The sequence below is a fragment of the Erinaceus europaeus genome, chromosome 18 (genome assembly GCF_950295315.1).
Source record: "Erinaceus europaeus chromosome 18, mEriEur2.1, whole genome shotgun sequence".
Lineage (NCBI taxonomy): Eukaryota > Metazoa > Chordata > Mammalia > Eulipotyphla > Erinaceidae > Erinaceus > Erinaceus europaeus.
Window position 1 is genome coordinate 50,511,455 of NC_080179.1, and position 27,109 is coordinate 50,538,563.

At 39.5% G+C, this 27,109-nt stretch overlaps 1 long non-coding RNA gene across 1 annotated transcript in view; it reads right to left on the reverse strand.

Annotated features, from left to right (window-relative positions):
* Positions 1-27,109, reverse strand: part of LOC132534330 (uncharacterized) — a 325,111-nt gene that overhangs the window by 234,653 nt on the left and 63,349 nt on the right. Inside the window, exon 2 of the long non-coding RNA XR_009546058.1 lies at positions 4,006-4,109. This is a non-coding gene — a long non-coding RNA (uncharacterized LOC132534330). The remainder of the gene's footprint in view (positions 1-4,005; positions 4,110-27,109) is intronic.

Sequence of the window (27,109 nt, forward strand, 5' to 3'; positions counted from 1 at the left end):
AAAGGCTATGCTTCAACAACACAGAAATCCTTGCAAGTTCCCAAACAAGCCATGGCTCGGAATGTTTGCACATTCAGTTCCCTCTGACTAACATCTCATCCTACCAGAAGCAATATATGCATTTTCTTTTTTAAAGATTTTTCTTTTTATTTATTTATGAGAAAGACAGGAGAGAGAGAAAACCAGACATCACTCTGGCACATATGCTGGTGGGGTTAGAACTCAGGACCTCATGTTTGAGAGTCCAAAGTCTATCACTGCACCACCTCCCAGACCACCATATGCATTTTCTTAAAGATAATCCAAAAAAGAAATCACTATTATCTGGTTACTGTGATGGTTAGGTTTTGCTGAAGTATATTCAGGACAGGTTTAGAAAGCCCTCTGCCTATTGCCTTCCCGTTCACATTCGGACATGGGTTACACAGTATTGACGGCTTACGCCCCTGAGAATGTGATAAAACTTTGCACAGTGCCAAACCACCACCACCCACATGAAGGAATATACTGAGGACAAGGCTAGAAAAAAAAAACTCATTCAGGGAACTTCAATTAACGTGTAAACAAATTTTAGTAATCAAGGTTTCATGTATAAGCAAAATAAGAGTGTATTTATAAAATGCAACAGAAGGAAAATAGTTACTGTTTCTTCTATACATATATCTATATATTTTAGGGAAATGTACTTCTTATTTGTATTCCAAATTAGTAAATATAACCATAAGGATACATCATTGCTAACATTTATATAACACACACTATGCAGTAGAAGCTTCTAAGATCTTATCACATATTCAGTTATTAAATCCACAACACAATCCCTAAAAGAGCATATAAATATTATATTAATTTTACAAAGCAGTTAAGGAACTCGTACAGGGTCACACAGTTTATACCAGTTAGTATGGATCTAAACTCACTTGACCAATCCCTATGGTCTCAAACATCAAGCAGCCTTCAATAAGTAACAGATATGAGAAGAAAGGCTATTTCAATTTATCAGTTTCATATTGGTCACATTATCCTACCATAAAAGGCTTGGCAATGGTGCACCTGATTGAGCATCAACATATGCAAAGTCCTGGGTTCAAGTCCCTGTTCCCTGCAGGGAAGAAGCTTCATGATTGGTGAAGCAGGTCTGCAGGTATCTCTCTTATCTCCCTCCCACCTCAATTTTTTCTGTCCCATTAAATAAAAAGAAAGAAAAACTGTCCTACCAGCAACTTAAAATGTAATTAAATTATTCAAGTATTGGGTATAATTTCACAATTTTAAATTTCTAGTGGATGACCATCAACCACAAAAATTAATGAAAACTATTTCTATTCAGTCTAATATGACATGTTACTAACCAGGAAATATCACTAATATAGCATTTTAAGTGAATGTTTTTGGCCCAAAGTAGTAAAATGTACTTCACTTAATAGGTACATTAGAGAAAGACATTAAAAATATTTTAAAATTGACAAGCCTTGGCAGAGATCAGACAGAAAAGATGATAATAGCCTGACTTTTATGTTACAGCATTTTTTCAGTCATGACTTTAATCATTAATTTCATTCATTTATTTACTTCTTCATGTGCTAGCATATAGAATCTAGTTATTACATCCACCCACGTATCAAAAATCATATTTATCCCTCTCGATACTCCTCAAGAGTAAAATTTTATAAAATAATTTTATGATTAAGTATCAGTAGTGGGGAGTTGGGCGGTAGCACAGCGGGTTAACCACACATGGCACAAAGTGCAAGGACCGGCATAAGAAGCCCCCGGCTCCCCACCTGCAGGAGAGTCACTTCACAAGCAGTGAAGCAGGTCTGCAGGTGTCTATCTTTCTCTCCCCGTTTTCCCCTTCTCTCTCCATTTCTCTTTCCTATCCAGCAACAATGACATCAATAACAACAATAATTACAACAATAAAACAACAAGGGAAACAAAAGGGAATGAATAAGTAAATAAATATTTTTTAAAAGAAAGTTTTAAATATAAGTAGTGCTCACATTTTCATTTGAACATTTTTTTCAAATTGTTCTGTTCACAGTGCTATATAGTTATCTGTGAGTCAAATAAGAAATCTCCCTAGTCAAAGTACATACCAAGAGGTCAACAAAAACACATACCTTGTTGTCACAAAGAGAGGCCTTCTTACTCAGAATCTTATTGACTGAATGATTATATGAGCAGAGAAGGAGCTAATAACTCTCATGTCGCTTGCAAAGGGATCTATTTATTCTTCAACTAGACTGTGCATTCAAGAATTGTGACTATATTTTCAGTTACTCTTCCAGCCTTCACTCCATATGCACATACCATATGCATAAACAAGTACATCATTCAGATTTCATATAAAAGAGGTTGTGGTGTAACTGATAGAATGCACATTACTTCACTCAAGGACTCTTTCCAAGCTCTGGTCCCCACGGAAGCAGTGTTACATAGATCTCTCTCTCTCTTCCACTCACTCTCTCAATTTCTCTTTTGTCTATATGCAAGAAAATAATTTTTAAGGAAAATAATAATAATAACCACCAGGAGCAGTGACTTTGTCATACAGATACCAAGTCCCAGCAGTAACTTTGGTGGAAATAAAAAAGAAACAGGGGGCCGGGTGATGGCACACTTGGTTGAGTGTTCTTGTTAGAATGTGCAAGGCCCCAAGTTCAAGGGCCCCAGTTGGTCCCCACCTGCAGAGGGAAAGCTTTGAAAGTGGTAAAAGCAGGGCTGCAGGTATCTCTCTGTCTCTCCCCCTCTCTATCACCTTCTTCCCTCTAGATTTCTGGATGTCTATCCAATATGTATATTAAATTTTACAGAAACAAGTAAGTAAATGATGATAGCATTCAACTGGCTTTAAACAGCAAAGTTATTTCACATAGAGAAAAATCTCCTTCAGTAATCATGTGTATGGGTAACATTTTAAAGTGCACATTTTTCTGTGATGGTACTCCGAAATATTTCAAATATCTTATTTCCTGTAATGTTGACCACTGTGATTCTTTTTTGAAAATTATAAAAATATTCTACCATCTGTCATGAAATAAAGAGGTGTGATTTTTCAATTCCTTATAAGTCTGAGTAAATACAATGAAATTGGAAACAAATGGAAAATTTACAGTTGGAACATATGTTTGGATTTAGTATAACTGAAAAGACGTTTATAAAAAGCAATCACTACATGTGGGCTAAAGTCAACCCCAAAACTGGGCTGAACCTAGTAAGGACTCATCATTCTGAAAGTCTCATGGACACTTTTAGACATTAAAAAATTGTACTTTGATAGCGATACTATAAAACTAGTACAATATTTGGATGATTTTATCTCTTAACAGTATTCTTCCAGTGGTGAATAAGAACCAGAGAATAAAGTTACAATTAAATTAAGTAATCAAGTAAGTTGAGATAAAAAAAAAAGTTCTAGGCAGGAACTCACACAAATCTCTGTTCAAATCCTATTATAGCTACTCAGTTGCATAACGGTGAGCTGAGTGTTTTATCTCCCACATTCTCAGTCTTCCCATCTAAAACAGGAATATCAATAGTATGCTGCTTCCCTGACCATTTGCTTGTATGTTCAAATAAAATGCTAGGTAGATTATTCTTCACTCTAAAAGTATATATAAGATAGTAGGTTTTAAAATTAGTAAATGCAACTAGTGGGAAGTGTAACAATATTATCCAGGCAAAAGAAAAGGTCCTGGTTGTTCTGGCAGGATATATCTATTTAAATATTGTATAGCTTTAAATCATATTAAGTGGCACATATGTTGACAATAAGCCATAGAATGTAATGAAATACATATTGGTTAAAACTTGAGATGCTCTAGAAAATTGTGGATATGGGTAAGAGACCCATGGACATGGAGATGGCAGAGTCTGGAGAAGACAATGATGGAGGAAATCCCCAGATACTTATCAGCAGATATCAGCCAAGTTTCATTTGGATTCCCAGCTGCTGCCAGTCCCACCACACTGATATTCCCACGGAAGACAATGACCTCTCACCTCCTGTGTTCTTCCTTGACTGGTAAGTTGTGCCTCTCCCAAATGCACTGGAGTATCATTTTGAGTCAAGACCACATGCTGTCCTTCCTCACGACTCTTAGCACCTGGAAGAAGGGTAGTTTTTGATCAGCAGACACTTTCGGACTTACTACTGTTAGTTATAAATGACTATTTCTATTCTGACTAACTATTGTTCTCATTTTATACTAAGCTGTATCCATTATCCCTAACTGCCTTGCTCAGTGTCTCCACAGATAAGTAATGAAGTAGGAGAAAAAGAGCTGATTTAAAGGATCAAACAAAGAAAACTCTTGACTGTGTAAATGGTTTCCTCCCCATTACCTCTTTATGGAAGTGTTTAACAAGGATACTACTCCATTACCAATGCCCAGAGAATGCTGAGTACAATCTCTACAGGAGAGGCAGGCTAGATTGGACTGGTGCCCTGACAGGGCCACATTTCAGTCATTACTAAGCAGTGGAATAATGGGAAAGATTCACTTCTCTCAGATTGTACAGTCCCACTATAAAATAAAGTTCTTGGGAGTGGGGAGGGGGAGATAAAATACAATAAAGTTCCTGGATAAGATTATTTCCGAAGGCCCCTTGTCATTTCCAACTCAATAAAAGCAGGGAATTAGAAGAAGGGACTTAGTAAATTTTGGCTGGTAACTCAATAAACAGATTATGAGGGAAAATTACATTAAGAGGTAAACAGTGGTGTATCTTGGGGTTTTTGTTTGTTTTATATAGTGAATTTTTTCATTCAATGGTCACTCTTTTTCTCTCCAATAACACAAGTGTTGCTGGGAATCAGGCAGTCAGAGAAGCACAGATGACTGCACAGTTCACTTATTACAGAGGAGAAAACAGAGCCCTGGATGCTTGCAAATTGAACATGCATAGTAATGGGCTTTATGAAAAACAAAATTACATCAAATCACTCTCCAAAAGGAAATTCACCTTTATGAACAAATACAGCCTAGGGTATTGTCAGAGTTCACAGAAAGGCAGCATTGAGGTTACATTTGCAAAACCTCCCAGGAATGCATAAATGAGTTAGGCTATAAATGAACACTAGAATTGCTCCAGCCCTAAGAGCTTCCATAAAGCATAAAAGCTTTTAACTCCCTGTGAATAATACTTTACTATAAAAAACCTGTCTTCCTAAGCTCTATTTCTATAATTTCTGTATCTATAATTTGAAATCTTCTTTGTTATTTTAAGATAAAATGAAAAGGAGTCACAAAAATAGTTCTGGCAAACATATCTACATGCTGAGTTAATTGTCATCATGTTTTCTCAATAAAGCTCCTCTGACAATTCATCGGTCATGAATTAATTCTTGATTTTTTTTCTCTCTCCCTTCTACTATGCAATTCCATCCATTCTGCAAGTCCAAGTCCCAGATATGGAAAACAAGTGCTGCTTACTCCAGGGTACACTGGTCTCACCTCCATTCAGACTTAGGTTCTATCATATAATTTATCACTTGACCATATGTGATAATTCTACTGTTATCTGCTAATTTAAAAAAATTTTATTTATTAATTTAATAATAATCGACAAGACCATAGGATAAGAGGGGTACAACTCCATACAATTCCCACCACCAGAGTTCTGTATCCCAACCCCTTCACTGGAAGTTTTCCTGTTCCTGTTCTTAATCCCTGTGGGAATATAAACCCAGCTTCACCATGGGGTGCAGAAAGTAGACAGTCTGGCTTCTGTAATTGCTTCTCCACTGGACATGAACATTGACAGGTCAATCCTTACCCCCAGTCTGTTTCTCTTTCCCTACTGGGGCAGGGGAAAAGTTGCTTCCACTAGATTGTGATGTTTTTGAGACTTTAAATTAAACATGACTATATGTGTGTGTGTGTGTGTGTGTGTGTGTGTGTGTGTGTATCCATGTATCCATGCTAGATATTTTTTGTTGTTGTTGCTGTTATTTTTCTTTTTTTTTACAGAGGGGGTTAATGCTTTATAGTGGATTCATTACATATGCAGACAATTTCTAGGCTTCCAAAGCTTTTTCCTTCATCTCTCTCTTCCCTCCCCAAAGTCCTTTGCTTTGGTGCAATACATGTACAGTCCATGTTTCAATTTGTGCTTTCCCTACTTTATTAACTCCTGTTAATAAGTGAGATCAATTATTATTTATCCTTCTCTTTTTGGATTATCTCACTCAACATATGTCCTTAAGTTTCATCCAAGAGGATGCAAAGGAGACAACTTTGTCATTTTTAACAGCTGAGTAGTATTGCATCCTGTATATATATCACAATTTTTTAGCCACTCATCTGATGTTGGACATCTGGGTTGCTTCCAGGTTTTGGAGATTACGAATTGTGCTTCTATGAACATAGGTATACACAGATCTCTTCCGAGACTTCTGTTTCCTTTGGGAAAACCCCTAGAAGAGGAATTGCTGGGCTGCAGAGTAGGTCCCGAGTCCTGATAAAGTCACCACATTGCTTTCTACAATGGTTGGACCATTTTTGCACTTCCAGCAGCAGCACAGAAGTTTCCTTTTTTCTCCACATACTCTCCAACATTTGTCATTTCCGTCCTTTCTGATCAATGACAGTCTCACGGATGTAAAGTAGTGTCTCTTTGTTGTCTTTATTTGCATTTCTCTGATGACCAGTGACTTTGAGCACCTTCTCATATATCTTTTGGCCTTCTGGATTTCTTCCTCAATGAAACTTCTGTCCAAGACCTCACCCCATTTCCTCATGGGGTTGCTTTTGTTTGGTTGGTTTTTTATTGTTTGGGGAGTTTTGTTTGTTTGGTTTGGTATTAAGCTTGCTGAGCTCTCTATGTATTTTGCTTCTTAGTCCTTTGTCTAAGGTGTTTTGTGTAAAGATCTTCTCCCATGCTGTAGGGTACCTTTCTGTTTGGGCAGTGGTACCCTTTGCTGTGTAAGAAGCTCTTCAATTTGATATAGTCTCATTGGTTTATTTTTGCATTTGTTTTCTGTTATTGGATTTGAATCCTTGAAGGCTTTTTTGAAGCATGAAGTGTCCTGCCAATGTTTTCTTCTATGTATTTGATATTTTCTGGCCTAGTGTCCATATCCTTGATCCACCTGGAGCTGACTTTTGTGCATAGTGATAAATGAAGCTTTAACTTCATCTGCTTACATGTTTCAATCCAATTTTCTCAGCATCATGTGTTGAAGAGACACTCTTCTTGCCATTTAATGGTTTGAATCCCCTTGTCAAAAATTAGTTGGCTATAGATGTGGGGTTTATTTCTGGATCTTCAGTTTTAGTTGACTGGTATGTTTGTTTGTCTATTTTTGTTCAAGTACCAGGCAATTTTGATTACAGTACCTCTGTAGTATAGCTTGAGATCAGGTGGTGTAATGCCTCTGGTCTTGTTCATCTTAAGATTGCCTTGGAAATCCTGGAATTTCTAATTCCAGATATATTTTGTATCTTTTGTTCTATTTCTTTAATGAAGTTTGTTGGTACCTTAATGAGCATTAAGGTTCTGGGCAGGATGGTCACTCTGACAATGTTAATCCTTCCATTCCATGAGCATGGGATGTCTTTCCGTTTCTTTGTATCTCTTTCTATTTCCTTGAAGAGTTAGTCATGATTTCAGTGTGTAAGTCTTTCACTTTTGTTAGCTTTATTCCCAAATATTTGATGGTCTTTTCTGATATGGTGAAGGGATTGACTTCTGTATCATTTCTTCTTCTGAGTTGGTGTTTTCAGAGAAGAATGCCACTGATATTTTTGTATATTATTTTTTAGCCTGCCATTTTACTTTATTATTTAACAACATCCAGGAGTTTTCTACTGGATTCTTTAAAGTTCTGTATACATACAATCATGTCATCTGCAAATAGGGACAGTTTAACTTCTCTTCCAACCTGTATCCCTTTGATTCCTTTCTTGCCTAATTGCTATGGCTAGGACTTCAAGGCAATGTTGACTAGTAATAGTGATAATGGGCAGCCCTGCCTTGTACCTGAGTAGAAGGGAAATGCTTTCAGTTTTTCACCACTGAATATGATGTTGGCTGCTGGTTTACTGTATATAGATTCAACTAGTTTGAGGAATTCCCATCTATCCCCATTCTTTGTTTGTTTGTCTTGATCATGAAAGGATGTTGGACCTTGCCAAAGGTTTTCTTTGCATCTATTGAGATGATTATTTGACTTCTAGTTTTACATTTATTGATGTGGTAGATCACATCTATTGACTTAAGTAAGTTGAACCAGCCTTGTATTCCTGGGATAAAACCTACTAGATCATAGTGCACGATCTTCTTGATGTATTGCTGTATGTAGTTAAAAGAACTCTGTTGAGTATCTCAGCAGCTATATGCTTGTTTTTTAAATATCTATAATGGTAAAAGAGTCCTCTAATACAGAACTCTAAATAGCTGAGTAGTAATAATATAATACAACATAACATGCCACTTTCATAGACTATGACTGCATATCAGACATGGTTTGATCTTCAATAAATGGTGTTATTGTGACAGCATCACAGTTATTCTAATTCTAAACACATTGTACAGTATAGTGTTATCATCATTCCAAATATAAAAGAGAACAAGATTCAATGAGATCAAGAAAACATACCCAAGGCCATCTGGATCTCTCTAGCTATTCTTCTACTAGAGCAGTCTATCACCTCTAAAAATCACCAGCGTGGTCCTAGTCTGCTTTTCCAAGGATATGCCCAACTAGACTCCTTGCTGAAATTCACAACTTAACAAAATACACTTATTTATCAAAATGCTCCCTTACTGCTTTTTTTCCACAATATTTCTTACACTTGGAAAGAGCTCATACCTTTTCGTGCATATGATATATTCATCCTATAAGCTAAGTAAGTTATACACATATCATTCCTTACATGAAACCTTATTCCCTCATCTTCAACAATTCTTCATTTTTAATTTCTAAAACTCCTTTTTTACCACCTACATCACAGCCTAGTATTTATGTCTTACTTCTATAACCACACAGTGAGGTTCATGAAGATAAGACTTGCATCTGCATCTTCGGAGCATGTGAGTCTTAACTACATACGCTTGCATGCAGGTAATAATGTGAAGGTTTATTTTCTTTCTCTTTTTTTTAAATCAGTGCCAGGGAGTTACACATGTGCAATCCCACTCTTCCTGAGGTGACTTTGCTTTTTTATTAATTTTGTTTTGTTTTCATTTTATTTCAGAGAGGTGACAAAAGAGAGGGAGGGCCACAACAGCACTGCTCCATCATATAAGTAGCATCTCCCCAGCACTGTGACACATGTGATGTGGGTGCTTGATGCCCATGTACAGCATGGTGAGTACTTTATGGGGTGAGATAGCTTTCAGGGCCAGAAGATTATGTATGTCCTTGAAGTTGCCATAGGTATGATTCACCCTAATGGCTAGTTCTGACTGGAAACTGAACAGTAGTCAGTATTCAGATTCTTTCCCCCCTATATCTCTGTACATACCTTAGACATGAAGCAACTTCCCAGTAGCTTAAATTTCCAGGAGTTATTGCCAAAATGTGCAGAATCCCCTTAAATTCAACAATGATCTGGGAATCCTAAACCTGCCATGTGAAATACAGGTAAAATGCTCATCCTGTCCCCATGTCTCCATATCCCATCCTCAGCATTCAGATTCCTGTCTCCTCTCCAGGTTACTGAAAGGGAACTGGCTCCAGGAATCAAAAACCATATAGGCTTCCCTAGTTCTTGATGAATGAACCAACTCTACTGCTTTTTACTGCTTTTCTCACTATCATCTCCCCCAATCTAGTTCCTCTGACCCAGAGTTTTGGAAACCAGGATCAAGATAAACCACACTTTGCTAATTTCCACAATTTAACTGCAATACAATACTGACTAAATTGGACTGGTAAAATAGCTTATTTAGATAGTTTTCTAATTTGCTATGTGCATGACCTAGGTTCAAGTCCGACCCCTACCACTCTGAAGGAAGGTTCAAAGACTGGGTGTTGTGGTCTCTCTCTTTCTTTCTCCCCCTCCCTCCCTCCCTTCATTGTTACTATCTAAAAAAAAATTTTTAATAAATATATATACATATATATATATATATATTCCCTAAAGTACTCTGTCTTCAAATTCAAAGGATCCTTTGTATCTAAAGAGAAAACTAATTTAAACAAAATTTCAGTATATTATCCAACTACACAGATATATAGATCCCCAAATATTGATGTTCACAAAAACAGGCCTTCTCCACTTGAGAATCTTAGATGCGGGAAAGATATTCCAGGAAATCCAGGGTTATTCAATTAAATGGACTAGATGAAAACTGATCATACATTTATTAATGAGGTTGGCAATGTCCTCAGGTGCTGTGCAATAGCACTGGCTGCTGACTTTAATCACAGCCATAGGTTGGTAAAAAAAGAAAATTTAAATGACAAAATCATATTTAATGAGAACCATCAATAAAAGTGAGTTATGAAGGGTTGTTCCAAAATATGAATAAAATAAACAGATGCTGACAGTTTCATCAATAAAAATCCATATTGCCTTGCTTTGTCTGAAATAAAACCTTTGACATATGGGCTCAAACACGGAGTGCATTTTCCATTAACTCTATGTTCCAAAACTGTTCCAATCTGGTATTTTCTTATCCTTAAGTTCATGTATTTTATGTAAATTTATGTATACTGCTACATATGCATGTATTTCTGAGGAAAGACTCCAGGGAATTCATCAGACTAGCACAAGAATATGACATGAGACTGTGTTCAACATGGAGACACCGTTTTTTAATTCCCTTATTTGTTTCCTATTTCCTAGGTAAGAGAAATTAATAATTAAGAAAATTACTGAGGGGTTCGGGCGGTGGCGCAGTGGGTTAAGCGCACGTGGTGCAAAGCACAAGGACCAGCGTGAGGATCCCGGTTTGAGCCCCCGGCTCCCCACCTGCAGGGGAGTCACTTCACAGGCGGTGAAGCAGGTCTGCAGGTGTCTATCTTTCTCTCCCCCTCTCTGTCTTCCCCTCCTCTCTCCATTTCTCTCTGTCCTATCCAACAACAAAGCAACGTCAACAATGGCAATAATAACCGCAACGAGGCTGCAACAACTAGGGCAACAAAAAGGGGGAAAAATGGCCTCCAGGAGCGGTGGATTCATGGTGCAGGCACTGAGCCCAGCAATAACCCTGGAGGAAAAAAAAAAAAGAAAATTACTGAGTGGTCTTAACACTGACAGATAGTTTTGAAGTGTTGGACTTAGAGCCCTCTGTAAGGGACTTCTTTTTTAAAAATATTTATTTATTCCCTTTTGTTACCCTTGTTGTTTTATTGTTGTAGTTATTACTGTTGTTATTGATGTCATTGTTGTTGGATAAGAAAGAGAGAAATCAAGAGAGGAGGGGAAGACAGAGAGGGGGAGAGAAGGATAGACACCTGCAGACCTGCTTCACCACTTGTGAAGCGATTCACCTGCAGGTGGGAAGCCGGGGGCTCGAAACGGGATCCTTATGCCAGTCCTTGAGCTTTGTGCCACATGTGCTTAACCCGCTGTGCTACTGCCCAACTCTATAAGGGGCTTCTTTTGCAACCTTAGTTGGCATGAGTATTCCAAATCACTGGGATCACAATACAAAAGAAGGTGTAGTACAGAATTTGAATCGAACTTTGTAATAATATGAGATGGGAAACCAAAGAAGGCCTAAGCTTAAATAGATGTGAAAACCTCTGCAAGTTAAGGTCACTTTACTCCCATAATAAAGAGGAAATTCTTTATAGATACAAGAGAAATGAAAGAGCACCAGCTACAAGTATGTCCCTGCCTCGTTGACAGAGTAATCTCCAACATCAGAAACAAAATTGAGGTGATGTGAAAGGTTGACAAGATGTTTACACCTCATCAAAGAAAGAATATCGAAAGTTGGCAGTTAAATGAGTCCTGTTCTTGTGTGGAAATGGCTAGAAATGTGAACACGCCCTAACCTTGGTCAAACACACCCCATTCTTTGCTTTAAAGGGGGCATGCAACTTCTTAGGTCTCTGTCTCAGTAGTGATCCTTGGTTTATTTTCTGCAGTGGCAGATATGATGTGAAATGGTAAAGTGCAGGTTTCTTAAAGAGAGAATATATTGTCTAATGAAGCTTCATACTAAACAAGGCTATGCTGCTATTATATTATTCCATAGATAAGAAAGAAGCTAAGACAGAGATGTCAACAAAGTTACACTAGGTTAAGTGACAGAGATGGAACTTAAATTCAGAGTACTAACTACACGCCCCTCTTCTAAAGACTATTTCCTATACCTGCTTCCTTCAGTGTTACATTCCTAGTGCCAAGTACAGTGATTTCAACAAAGTAAATATTCAATTTTTACTTTCAAATGAGTTAATGAGGCTCAAATGTGGCTTTGTTGACATGCTCTACTAGCTCCATCTCCACACCGTGTCTTTCTATATAATGGAGCATTCTAACCATGTGAGAAGGAAATAATTGTAAGAAAAAGCATGAGCTTGCAACCATAATTTAGGTTTGTCCTCAAACTTGTATACACACATATTCTAATGATTAATAGTAACCAATACATCACTGAGAAAAAAAAATGAATGCTGGCTGTTCTGTATAATGAATCCTAAAAATGTGACTGCCAGGGAGAGATCCATCAGAGATGAAGTGGCAGAATCTGCTGATTCTCTTCCAGCATTCTAACAACTCCTCCTCCCTCCCTCCCCCTTCCTCCTCAGTTATCTCTGGGACTTGGTGCCTGCACTGACTCCTGGCAGCCAATTTTTTTCCATTTTTTTAATTGCATAGGACAGAGAGAAATTAAGCGAGAAAGGGAGGATAGAGAGGGCAATAGAGAGATAGATACCTGCAGATTTGATTCACGGCTTATGAAGTGATCCCCTGCAGGTAAGGAGCCAGGGACTTGAACCCGGATCCCTGTGCAGGTCCTTGGACCATACAAGGTGTGTTTAACCCAGTGTACCACCACCCAAGCCCTCTCCTTTACTTTTACAATTACTGAACATAGCAGGGACTATGGCTGCCCACATGGGGTCTATATTTTCAAGCCTTTCCAACACCAGATATGGCAAGTAAAATATTTTTCTATTTTTTCTGATAAAATATAGCTTTTCATTTTAATTTCTGGTCCTTGAACCCTGCATGTGAGCATGTCCCTACTGCCATCTCAGTACAAGCTGTAAGATTCAATCAAGTAAATAACACACCAGTTCCCAGATGTTGATACTTTCAGAATTGACCAAAAGAGAGAGAGAGAGAGAGAGAGAGAGAGAGAGAACTTTACCCTGACCCCAGAATTAGAAACTGCATCTCCTAAGCTATACAAATGATCTTTCCAGATGCAGACGTTTGAGAAGCACTGAACTAGAGGCTGTCAGAGAAACCACATGAAAAGAAGCCTGAGCACTCCTTCTCAGGGTAAACTCTAAGGAAAAAACAAACTATTCAACATGGCATGTTCATCTCAGACTGTCCAATAAGGAGAAGGAGGGGAAAAAAATCAACATTTATCTTATTTAAGTCACTGAATTATTGCTGAATCTATGAGAAGAACTTGGTCCTACACAGACTAACAAGGTGAGGAAATGGTCTATCTGTAAGGTTTCTCTTTGAGAGACAGCAGTGAAACCTTTGAGGAACATATAAACACAAGCACCAAAGGAACCACAGCTCTTTACTATGGGCAGTGTGTTTGAAAGCATTATTAAAAGTGCCTTGTTCTGCAACTTCAATATCACACAGGGTTCCTTGTCTCTTTTCTGATAGGGTGTATATTGACTGAACCTCAGTTCTAAGACTTACAAGAAGTACAGAACTTTCTATTTTCCAACTCCTGAGAATTTCTCCTGTCCACATCCCTCAGCCTTTGAGCTAGCACACACTGAGTTACTTCATTTCATATCAGTAATCAGGATGGAGGGTCTCAATCCTCCCCTAACTGAAAGTAAAATCCCCCTTCCTTCATAAACCCCATGGACTTGGAAACATTAATAAAAAATGAGACATGGGGGCCGGGCGGTAGCTGGCGCAAAGCTCAAGGACCTGTGTAAGGATCGTGGTTCATGCCCACAGCCCCACCTGCAGGGTGGTCACTTCACAGGCGGTGAAGCAGATCTGCAGATGTCTGTCTTTCTCTCCCACTCTCTGTCTTCCCCTCCACTCTCTATTTATCTCTGTCCTATCCAACAACGACAGCAAGAGCAACAATAAAAAATAACAACAATGATAAACAACAAGGACAATAAAAGTGGAAAAATGGTCTCCAGGAGCAGTGGATTCATAGTGCAGGCACCGAGCCCCAGCAATAACCCTGGAGGCAAAAAAAAAAAAAAAAAAGAATGAGACATTACACAAAATAGACCTAGATGGTCTTAACTGTCTGGATTGCCCCTGTATTTCCACTCTCATCTCCCTCTGATGTAACAAAAAAAAAAATTGAAGCCAGGTCACCAGAGAGAGGAAAGAACAGCAAAAATAAAATATGAGAATGTTAGGGAACAGACACTGCTTTGAAAATGTCTGTTTCATTAAGAGGGAGCAAAGGCACTTCTGCTGTGTTCCTAGAGCCCTAACATCTTCAGCAGTCATTTCACCGCCTTGTATTATGCCTCTACTAAATACGGACACTATCTTAGATGTGGAGGATAGTGAGATCCAGAAATGTGATCTCTGACCTCAAGGAGCCAGATGACCTCAAGGAGCCGGATGTCTGCTGTGGAAACTAGTCTGAAGATCAATTACTGTGACACTGTGGTTACAGCTCTGTCTGCAAGCTACATGAGGCATGGAGCTATAGAAAGAGTGACATCATCGGGGGGTCGGGCGGTGGCACAGTGGGTTAAGCGCATGTGGCACAAAGCGCAGGGACCGGCGTAAGGATCCTGGTTCGAGCCCCCGGCTCCCCACCTGCAGGGGAGTAACTTCACAGGTGGTGAAGCAGGTCTGCAGGTGTCTATCTTTCTCTCCCTCTGTATTCCCCTCTTCTCTCCATTTCTCTCTGTCCTATCCAACAACGAACAACATCAACAATGGCAATAATAATAACCACAGCGAGGCTACAACAACAAGAGCAACAAAAGGGGGAAAAAATGGCCTCCAGGAGTGGTGGATTCATGGTGCAGACACCGAGCCCAGCAATAACCCTGGAGGGAAATTAAAAAAAAAGAGTGACATCATCGGACGTGTGACTGTTACCGTAGTTGATACAGCAGAGGACAAGCAGGAAAGCACCCCAACGCCCACCATGATATGTGTACTTGTTTTGAGAGTATGGTGTCCTCGGCAGGACTTAGTATTAAAAGTGTATGTGATGAGAAAGAAAGAGTAAGAGCTAAAGCCGGGAAGTGGGCAGGAATCAGATTAACAAAGGTATTTGTTCATCCTGAGAACAGCACTTTATGTTCAAACTTTTATAAGCTAGGGAACCTTCTGGATCTCTGATGAAAACTATGGAGGGGCCAGGAAGTGGCGCGCCTGGTTAAGTGCTCACATTACAGTGCGCAAGGACCCGGGTTCAAACCCCTGGTCCCCACCTACAGGGGGAAAGCTTCATAAGTGGTGAAGCAGGGCTGCAGGCAGGTATCTCTCTGTCTCTCTCCCTCTCTTGATTTCTGGCTGTCTCTACCAATAAAAAAAAAATTAAGACTATGGATACATTTTAAGAAAAGTACTGGTAAGATGGCGGCGGCCTGAGAAATCGCTGACAGCGAGTGCTCTGATAGCATCGTCGGCAACGGTAGGATTTTCTGCCTTTAGCAGGCCAGTCAATAAGGGGGGGGCACCAAAGAAGTGATTACAGTTTAATTTGGGTTAACAATTAGAGCAAAGGTGACACGGACTAGCGGGGCTCCAGAATTCCCAGGCGGCGCCAGGCAAGGCGAGTGTGCCGGGCATTGTCCTCCGCCCGCCGGGGAAGGCGGCTCCTCCACCGGTTGCAGAGCCCAGCGGGCAGAGGACCCGGAGAGAGCACTTTAGCTCGGGGGCTGCCTCTTGGGAGTCGCGAGGGTCCACCGCGACCCTGAGGGTGGATCCAAAGACTTCTTGAGTATAGCTCTCATTGGATCAAAGGACTTGGAGCTAGTTTTCATTTTTGAGAAATCCTTTAAAAAAGTCTGGAGGGCGGGGTTTCCCGGAAGATGGCGCCCGGAGAAGCGGCCAGCCTTTGAGCTCCGGACACATCTCGTGTAAACAATAGGATTTTCTGCCTTTAGCAGGCCAGCCAATAAGGGGCCATAACGGTCATACCAAGGATGTGTCTATAACTTAATTTGGGTTAAGAATTAGAGTAGGGGGAAAAAATTCTTTTTTCTTCCTTTTAATTTTCAAGCATACATCCTTCCCGCCGCCCCCCCCCCCCCCATAAGCAGTGCCTGGGACCAGCTACTAGCAGGATACCCCATACCACCAAACAGGGTTTTTTTTTTCTTTTTTTTTTTTTCTCTTTTTTTTTTTTTTTTTTAATTCACTGATACACATTTGGGAAGTTCCTCGCACTGCTCTTTAATTACAACTCTTCTTCTTATCTTCTCCCTTTTCTCTCTCTTATCTCTCTCTATCTCTCTCTCTTTTTTTTTTTTTGTTAATCTTGTCATACACTTCCTTCTTCTTTGCCTTTCTGAATTTGTGAATTACTTTGGGGAAGAAATCTGACCCAGAGTGGACTCTCTACGTGTGTATCTCTGCTCTAGTTCCCTTTACACTCTTGTTACCCTTAGAATATACACTGGATAGTAGATTTGCATAACTGTCTATTCTTGCTATCCTCTCTTCCTTTTCTCTTTCTTCACTGGGATTTGGTTACTATTTTTTCACGGACTGGAGAAATTGTTTGGCTAACTGGTAACGATTAAACTCCTTCAATACTTACTTCAGTTGCTACTGTTATTCCGGAGGTTGGTGAGTGCAATTGTCATAAAGGTATTTAGTACAGTGTTACTTGTGCTCAAAACACAACAACTGAGGAACAACAGAGCATTAAAAAAAAAAAAAAAGAAACAAATAAATTAAAAAAAAAATGGGTAGATTAAAAACAAATAAAACTGCTACCCCAATGAATGAAGACAAGAGCCCAGAAGAAACTACAAATCAGTCAGAAGTAACCATAGATAAGAAAAGTATGCAGGCAATAATAAACTTATTAATCACAGAAATGAAAACAACATTGGAGGAAAGAAATGGCAGTATTAGGGAAACAACAGTTGAGACCCCCAAGGAAAATACTGATTATCTTGAGACAATTAGAGAACTGAAAGCTGAAATAGCTGTAATGAAGAAAGAAGCTGAGGCAAGGGAAAGCAGACTAACAGAAGCAGAAAACAGAATTAGTCAGACAGAGGATGAGTTAGAGAAAACTAAGAAAGAGGTGAAAGAGCTTAAAAAGAGATTGAGAGACACTGAAAACAACAACAGAGACATATGGGATGATCTCAAAAGAAGTAACATTCGTATAATTGGCCTGCCAGAGGAAGAAAGAGAGGAAGGGGAAGCAAACATCCTAGAGGAAATAATACAAGAAAATTTCCCAGACCTGAATAACAGAAAGGATATCAAGGTGCAAGAGGCCCAGAGAGTACCAAACAGAATCAACCCAGACCTGAAAACACCAAGACACATCATAGTCACAATGAGAAGAAGTAAGGATAAAGAAAGGATCCTAAAGGCTGCAAGAGAGAAACAAAAAGTCACATACAGGGGAAAACCCATAAGACTTTCTGCAGATTTTTCAACTCAAACTCTAAAAGCCAGAAGGGAGTGGCAAGATATCTATCGAGCCCTGAATGAAAAAGGGTTTCAACCAAGGATTATGTATCCTGCTAGACTTTCATTCAAGCTAGATGGAGGGATCAAAACCTTCTTAGACAAACAACAGTTAAAGGAGGCAACTATCACCAAGCCGGCCCTGAAAGAGGTACTAAAAGACCTCTTATAAACAAGAACATCACTATAATACTTGTAATATAGCAGAGTAAACAAATTGTTTTTTAGAACAATGGCACTACAATACATTAAATCCATAATATCAATAAATGTCAATGGCTTAAACTCACCCATCAAAAGGCACAGGGTGGGGGGATGGATCAGAAAACATAACCCAACCATATGCTGCTTGCAAGAATCACATCTGTCACAACAAGATAAACACAGACTTAAAGTGAAAGGATGGAAAACTATCATACAGGCTAACGGTCCACAAAAAAGGGCAGGAACAGCCATTCTCATCTCAGACACGATAGATTTTAAATTGAATAAAGTAATAAAAGATAGGCAAGGACATTACATAATGATTAGAGGTTCAATCAGCCAAGAAGACTTAACAATTATTAACATCTATGCACCCAACGAGGGACCATCTAAATACATTAAACACCTATTGAAAGACTTTCAAAAATACATCAATAGTAATACAATAATACTGGGAGACTTCAATACCCCACTCTCACACTTAGACAGATCAACAAAGCAGAGAACCAATAAAGATACAAGAGAATTGAATGAAGAGATTGACAGACTAGACCTCTTGGACATTTTCAGACTCCTCCACCCCAAAAAACTGGAATACACCTTCTTTTCAAATCCACACAACACATACTCAAGGATAGACCACATGTTAGGCCACAAAGACAGCATCAATAAATTCAAGAGCATTGAAATCATCCCAAGTATCTTCTCAGACCACAGTGGAGTAAAACTAACTTTTAACAACAAACGGAAAATTATTAAAAGACATAGAATTTGGAAACTAAACAACATGCTCCTTAAGAACCACTGGGTCAGACACTCACTCAAACAGGAAATTCAAATGTTCCTGGAAACTAATGAAAATGAAGACACAACCTATCAAAATATTTGGGACACAGCTAAAGCAGTACTGAGAGGGAAACGTATAGCTATACAATCACATATTAAACACCAAGAAGAAGCCCAAATGAACGAACTTACTACACACCTCAAGGACTTAGAGGAAGAGGAACAAAGGAACCCTAAGGCAACCAGAAGGACAGAAATCACTAAAGTTAGAGCAGAAATAAACAACATCGAAAATAAAAGAACCATACAAAAGATCAATGAAGACAAATGTTGGATCTTTGAAAGATTAAACAAAATTGACAAACCCCTAGCCAGACTCACCAAACAAAAAAGAGAGAAGACTCAAATTAATAGAATTGTAAACGATACAGGAGATATCACAACTGACACCACAGAAATCCAGAGAATTCTGCGAAACTTCTATAAAGAACTATATGCCACCAAGCTAGAGAATCTGGAAGAAATGGAACAATTCCTAGAAACCTATGCACTTCCAAAACTGAACCAAGAAGAACTACAAAATCTAAATGCACCAATCACAGACAAAGAAATTGAAACCGCTATTAAGAATCTCCCCAACAACAAAAGTCCTGGACCAGATGGCTTCACAAACGAATTCTACAAAACTTTCAGGAAACAGTTAATACCCATACTTCTTAAGCTATTCCATAAGATTGAAGAAACAGGAATACTCCCTTCCACCTTTTATGAAGCCAACATCACCCTGATACCAAAAGCTGATAGGGACAGAACAAAAAAGGAAAACTACAGACCAATATCTCTGATGAACATAGATGCCAAAATATTAAACAAGATCTTGGCCAACCGTATACAGCAACACATCAAAAAGATTGTTCATCATGACCAAGTGGGATTCATCCCAGGAATGCAAGGCTGGTTCAACATCCGTAAATCAATCAATGTCATTCATCACATCAATAAAAGCAAAGCCAAAAACCACATGATTATCTCAATAGATGCAGAGAAAGCCTTTGACAAAATCCAACACCCATTCATGCTCAAAACTCTACAAAAAATGGGAATAGATGGGAAATTCCTCAAGATAGTGGAGTCTATATATAGCAAACCTACAGCCAATATCATACTCAATGGAGAGAAGCTGAAAGCATTCCCCCTCAGATCAGGGACTAGACAGGGCTGCCCACTGTCACCGTTACTCTTCAACATAGTATTGGAAGTTCTTGCCATAGCAATCAGGCAAGAGAAAGAAATCAAAGGGATACAGATTGGAAGGGAAGAAGTCAAGCTCTCACTATTTGCAGATGATATGATAGTATACATAGAAAGACCTAAAGAATCCAGTAGAAAATTACTGGAAGTTGTTAGGCAATATAGCAAGGTATCAGGCTACAAAATCAATGTACAAAAATCAGTGGCATTTCTTTATGCAAACACTAAATCTGAAGAAGAAGACATCCAGAAATCACTCCCATTTACTGTTTCAGCAAAATCAATCAAATACCTAGGAATAAAGTTGACCAAAGAAGTGAAAGACTTGTATGCTGAAAACTATGAGTCGCTACTCAAGGAGATAGAAACTGATACCAAGAAATGGAAAGATATCCCATGCTCATGGATTGGAAGAATAAATATCATCAAAATGAACATTCTCCCCAGAGCCATATACAAATTTAATGCAATACCCATCAAAGTTCCACCAAGCTTCTTTAAGAGAATAGAACAAACACTACAATCATTTATCTGGAACCTGAAAACACCTAGAATTGCCAAAACCATCCTAAGGAAAAGAAACAGAAATGGAGGCATCACACTCCCAGACCTTAAACTATATTATAAAGAATCATCATCATCAAAACAGCATGGTACTGGAACAAAAATAGGCACACAGACCAGTGGAACAGAATTGAAAGCCCAGAAGTAAATCCCAACACCTATGGGCATCTAATCTTTGATAAGGGGGCCCAAAGGATTAAATGGAAGAAGGAGGCTCTCTTCAATAAATGGTGCTGGGAAAACTGGGTTGAAACATGCAGAAGAATGAATTTGAACCACTTTATCTCACCAGAAACAAAAATCAACTCCAAATGGATCAAAGACCTAGATGTCAGACCAGAAATAATCAAATACTTAGAGGAAAACATTGGTAAAACACTTTCCCATCTACACCTCAAGGATATCTTTGATGAATCAAACCCAATTGCAAGGAAGACCAAAGCAGAAACAAACCAATGGGACTACATCAAATTGAAAAGCTTCTGCACATCCAAAGAAACTATTAAACAAACAGAGAGACCCCTCACAGAATGGGAGAAGATCTTCACATGCCAGACATCAGACAAGAAACTAATCACCAAAATATATAAAGAGCTCAGCAAACTCAGCCGCAAAAAAGCAAATGACCCCATCCAAAAATGGGCAGAGGAAATGAACAAAACATTCACCACAGAGGAGATCCAAAAGGCTAACAAACATATGAAAAACTGCTCTAGGTCACTGATTGTCAGAGAAATGCAAATTAAGACAACACTAAGATACCACCTCACTCCTGTAAGAATGGCATACATCAAAAAGGACAGCAGCAACAAATGCTGGAGAGGATGTGGGGACAGAGGAACTCTTTTACATTGCTGGTGGGAATGTAAATTGGTACAGCCTCTGTGGAGAGCAGTCTGGAAAACTCTCAGAAGGCTAGACATGGACCTTCCATATGACCCAATAATTCCTCTCCTGGGGTTATACCCCAAGGACTCCATAACACCCAACCAAAAAGAGGTGTGTACTCCTATGTTCATAGCAGCACAATTCATAATAGCTAAAACCTGGAAGCAACCCAGGTGCCCAACAACAGATGAATGGCTGAGAAAGCTGTGGTATATATACACAATGGAATACTATGCAGCTATCAAGAACAATGAACTCACCTTCTCTGACCCAGCTTGGACAGAGCTAGAAGGAATTATGTTAAGTGGACTAAGTCAGAAAGTTAAAGATGAGTATGGGATGATCCCACTCATCAACAGAAGCTGACTTAGAAGATCTGAAAGGGAAACTAAAAGCAGGACCTGATCAAATTGTAAGTAGGGCACCAAAGTAAAAACCCAGTGGTGAGGGGTAGACATGTAGCTTCCTGGGCCAGTGGGGGGTGGGAATGGGCGGGAGGGATGGGTCACGGTCCTTTGGTGATGGGAATGGTGTTTATGTACACTCCTAGCAAAATGTAGACATATAAATCAGTAGTTAATTAATATGAGAGGGGAAAATCAATTGTATGTCTCAAAGGTTCTCAAAAGACAAACTGAATCTTTTTAATAGATAGGCTACGTGTTTGATATGCGGACTCTCTCAAAAGCCTAGACCAAGTAGATTAGAAGCTTCCAATAGCACAGCTATATACAAGATACTGGGTACTGTACAGCAAACCATAACAAAGGGACTTTTCAAAGTTAACCCAATTAACAAATAATGTGATGATAATATTAACTATTGATTGTCTTTTTGAACCCTAAGACAGCAGGAACCTCACATCTTCACTATAGAGCCCCTACTTCCCCCAGTCCTGGCACCCTTGGATAGGGCTCACTTTCCCGTATGCTTCTCCCAATCCATACCAAATAATATTGCATCCGCCGATCACAACCTAACCAAAGCAACGATTGCCATCTCAACATGCTTCACCTCAGTGTGTATCCAGAGACTTCACGTGTGGAATGACAACCCTTCAGCTTCATTACTCGGGTGAGACCTTTCCTTTAATAGTACACTCTAATTTCATCTCAGGTAGTTCACTTTCTAACAAAGTCCCATAACCTAGACATACACCAGTTTCTGTGAGAGAGAGCGTATGTGCACACGTATCCATAAACTACTGCAAAATATATACCTGAAAGCAGGATTACACTAGAGTTTGCAGTGAGTACCTTCCTAACACTTCCTCTCCACTATTCCAATCTTGGGATCCATGATTGCTCAACAAATTGTTTGGCTTTGTATGTTAACTCTCTTTTCAATCACCAGGTTCCAGATGCCACCAGGATGCTGGCTAGGCTTCCCTGGATTGAAGACCTCACCAATGTGTCCTGGAGCTCAGCTTCCCCAGAGACACACCTTACTAGGGAAAGAGAGAGGCAGACTGGGAGTATGGACCGACCAGTCAACGCCCATGTTCAGCGGGGAAGCAGTTACAGAAGCCAGACCCTCTACCTTCTGCAACCCTCAACGACCCTGGGTCCATGCTCCCAGAGGGCTAGAGAATGGGAAGGCTATCATGGGAGAGGGTGGGTTATGGGGATTGGGTGGTGGGAATTGTGTGGAGTTGTACCCCTCCTACCTTATGCTTTTGTTCACTAATCCTTTCTTAAATTAAAAATTTAAATAAAAAAAAAAGAAAAGTACTTTAATATATTTACACACATAATAAGATTTACAAGGAAGCCCAGCGGTCTTACATTATTACACTGCTGAAAAAATCCCAATTAAGATGATTGATGGTGAACTAAGATGCTACAGGTGATAAAGTATCAGACAGCATAAATGGGACATGATTTTCTCTTCATTTAAGAGCAAACGAGGTGGAGGTAGATTGAGAGAAAATGAGACTAAAATTTGAAGAACTAATCTGGCACTGATTACAGTTCGCCAAGTGGAAAGGTCTTAGAAAATAAAGTACTTGCTGTTATCATCACTGCCATTATTATTTATGACATAGTCTCTGTGAAAAATAGTTCCTGCTTCTAGAAAGCTCAACAGCTTCATTGGCAATAAATATGTTATAAACCTCATTTACCAGCACACCTTTAGAAAAATTTATTTAAAGGGTCGGCAGTGGCACACTGGGATAAGTGCACATAGTACAAAGCACAAGGACCTGCACAAGTATCCCAGGTTAGAGCCCCTGGCTCCCCACCTGCAGAAGTGGGGTCGCTTCACAAGTGATGAAGCAGGTCTGCAGGTGTCTTTCTCTCCCCCTTTCTATCTTCCCCTCTCCTCTCAATTTCTCTGTCCTATCCAATGAAACGGAAAAGGAGAAAAAATGGCCACCAGGAGTGGATTCTTAGTGCAGGCACTGAGCCCCAGCTATAAGCCTGGAAGCAAAAAAAAAAAAAAGAGAGAAGAGAAAAAGAAATTTAAAAAGGGAAAGAGAGACAGTATCTCACCCAGTAGAGTACATACCAACTATGCTTTAGGACCAGGGTTTGAGCCCCTGTGATCAAATGGAAGCACCATGCATAGAACCAGGGGAACCCCAGAAAGGTGGAACAAATGCTATGGAGTCAGCCTCTCTCTCTCTCTCTCTCTCTCTGTCTTTCTCTCTCTCTCCCTCTCTCTCCCTCTGTCCTTCTCTCCCTCTCCTCCCTTTCTCCCTCCCCCCACTCTCCTTCTCTCCCCCTTTCCTTCCCTCTCTTTCTCTATTCCTTACTTTCTGTCTGAAATTAAAAATGGAAAACATTTAAATATTTTAATAAGTTTTAGTAAAGTGATTTGAATTTCAAAATGCTGCTGCTCAGACACAACTCTATGAGAGAAGACATAACGAAGTACGACATGTACCCAGAATCACTGTGCAGGTGAGACCTTCTAATGTTGACAGGCAAATGTACACAGCTGGGATCAGTAAAACAGCTCCCATGAACTGCTTTGACACGTGTGACTAGGGTCAAGTCTGGCCACCACCACAGTGAAGAAAGCTTTGGAGCTGTGTTCTCTCACAAGCCCAAGTTTATCTGTCTTGCTCTTTATGTCTGAAAAATAAACCCGAGAAAAGACAACTAACAGTTCTGCTCATATGTGGAATATATGTACCTGAAACACGTTAGCTAAAGAAAGAAAAAAAGGGAGTCAGGCAGTAGCGCAGTGGGTTAAGCGCACATGGCACAAAGCACAGCGACCAGCGTAAGGATCTCAGTTCGAGCCCCCAGCTCCACACCTGCAGGGGAGTTGCTTCACAGGCGGTGAAGCAGGTCTGCAGGTGTCTATCTTTCTCTCCTCCTCTCTGTCTTCCCCTCCTCTCTCCATTTCTCTCTGCCCTATCCAACAATGACGACATCAAAACAACAATAATAACTACAACAAGAATGAAAAATAAGGGCAACAAAAGGGAAAATAAATAAATAAAATTTTAAAAGAAGGGGAAAAAAATGCCAAACTAAGATGTCATGAGAACCACAGTGACTATCAGGGGGTTACAGGGCACAGGATATTGGTGCTGTAAATAGTGCAGGACGACACCCTTGTAATCTTAGACTCTTGTATACCATGATTACATCATTAATTACAAAAACAGGCTGGTAAAATAGTTTACTTGCACAGTGTGCTGTTTTGCCATGTGCTTGATTTAAGCCTGGTGCCCACCACTCTGAAGGAGGATTTGGAGCTGTGGTCTTTCTCTCTGACTTCTTCCTCTATATATACTAAATAATAATAATAATAATAATAAATAATAATACTGCAGGGCAAAAAATGTCAACTTGAGTAGTGGTGCTTCAAAGATGACCGGAAGAAATAGTACTGAGTTAGCAACTTAGACTTCCCAGTCACCAATGTCACTGTGAATGCCTCAAAACTTTGAACAACTCAAATCTGAAGTAAGGCACAATGCAATTATTGTCCATTTACATAACAGTAACATTCTTGGAAAAGTCAGCATCTACTCAGACCATGAAAACAATATTTTATGTTCTTAAATACAGTCAAGTGAGGTTCCAGGTCCAGATCATAATAACCTAGTTTTTTCTTTGTGTAAGTAACTGACAGAGCATCTAAAAGGCCCATAGGAGGGGAAGCTACTTACTGATATCAAACATTGCTCTCATGCATTCTAGGATGTCTACTATTCCTGCTCCCAGCCCATTTTCCTTGCAAAGGTCAAAATCATACCCCACAGAGCTCAAAAATACTATACTACATCATGCCATGCTTGTTGAGAATCATTACTGTTAAGTAGGCAGGATATAAAATGATATGCTCAGGGAGAGATGGGGGAAGGAGAGAGAAACAGAAGAGGAAAATCGAATGAAATGTGGAGAACAGAAACTGCCAGTTTTATATTACTAAGGCTTAGTTCAAAAGATTAAAAGGTTGAGATGATTTTAAAAGACCCATGCCTTAAGAACTCTACTTTTTCATGTATATCCAGATGTGGTAAGTAACCATAGCTTCAATATAAATAATAATAATTTTAAAAAGAAGACATCTGCCCCACCAGTCTCTCCAGTTGCACCAAAGGTAGAAGTTACACTTTGACCCCTGAAGCCACTTACTAATGACTGGCAGCATGAGATTGGATGGCTTTTCTCATTAGTGCATGACTACATTGCAAACATTATTGCCAGCCAGATGATTATAAAAGCATAAAGAGAAAGTAATTAGCACAATCATTTTACACAGAGTAAATTTTAGTGCAGCCAGTTTGTCAAAGATGCAATTTCATGGGAACACAGCCATGCATTAATGAAGTTATGGGAAACTGTTAATTTGATATTTGAAATGAAGTCCTTATCTTTGGCCAGTTAGCTCAGTTAGTTAGTGTCTGACAGTAAGGAGGTCAAGGGCATGGGATTTCTTCTGCTGTCCAGCTTGACTTTGTAATGCTGTACAACTGCTGACTGGCACTTCCACCAGTCAATTCACGTGGGTGGATATTTATTCCACTTAGAATGATTTCTTGGGTTCATGAACATAGATGGCTTAGACAATTTGCTAGAAGAATTTTTTTTCCTCCAGGGTTATCACTGGGGCTCGGTGCTGGCATTATGACTCCACTGCTCCTGGCAGCTATTTTTCATTTTTATTAGATAGGACAGAGAGAAATTGAGAGGGGAGGAGGATATATAGAGGAAGAGAGACAGACACCTGCAGACCTGATTTACCACTTATAAAGCGACCTCCCTGCAGGCGGGGAGCTGGGGGCTCAAACCGGGATCCTTGTGCAGGTCCTTGGGCTTTGTACTATGTGCGCTTAACCCAGTGCGCCACCGCCCAAGCCCCCACTTTGTCCTCCCCCCAGGTGAATTTAAATTCAAGACATATGTACAAAAAGATCAATATAAGGGTATCTTGTGTAGATGAAACAGTCTATATTTTTGGCAGCAGAGATATTTTTGGATATAAAACCCTACCTGCCCTGGGAGAACTACTGTAGTTTCCAATGGAGGGAATGGGGACACAGAACTCTGGTGGTGGGAACAGTATGGAATTATACCCGTTATCTCATATTTTTGTAAATCAATATAAAATCACTAATAAAATTAATCAAAAACTCTAGAAGGGCAGGGAGAAAACTTATCCAGTAAGGCATATGTACTAGCATGCACTAGAAACCAGGTTTG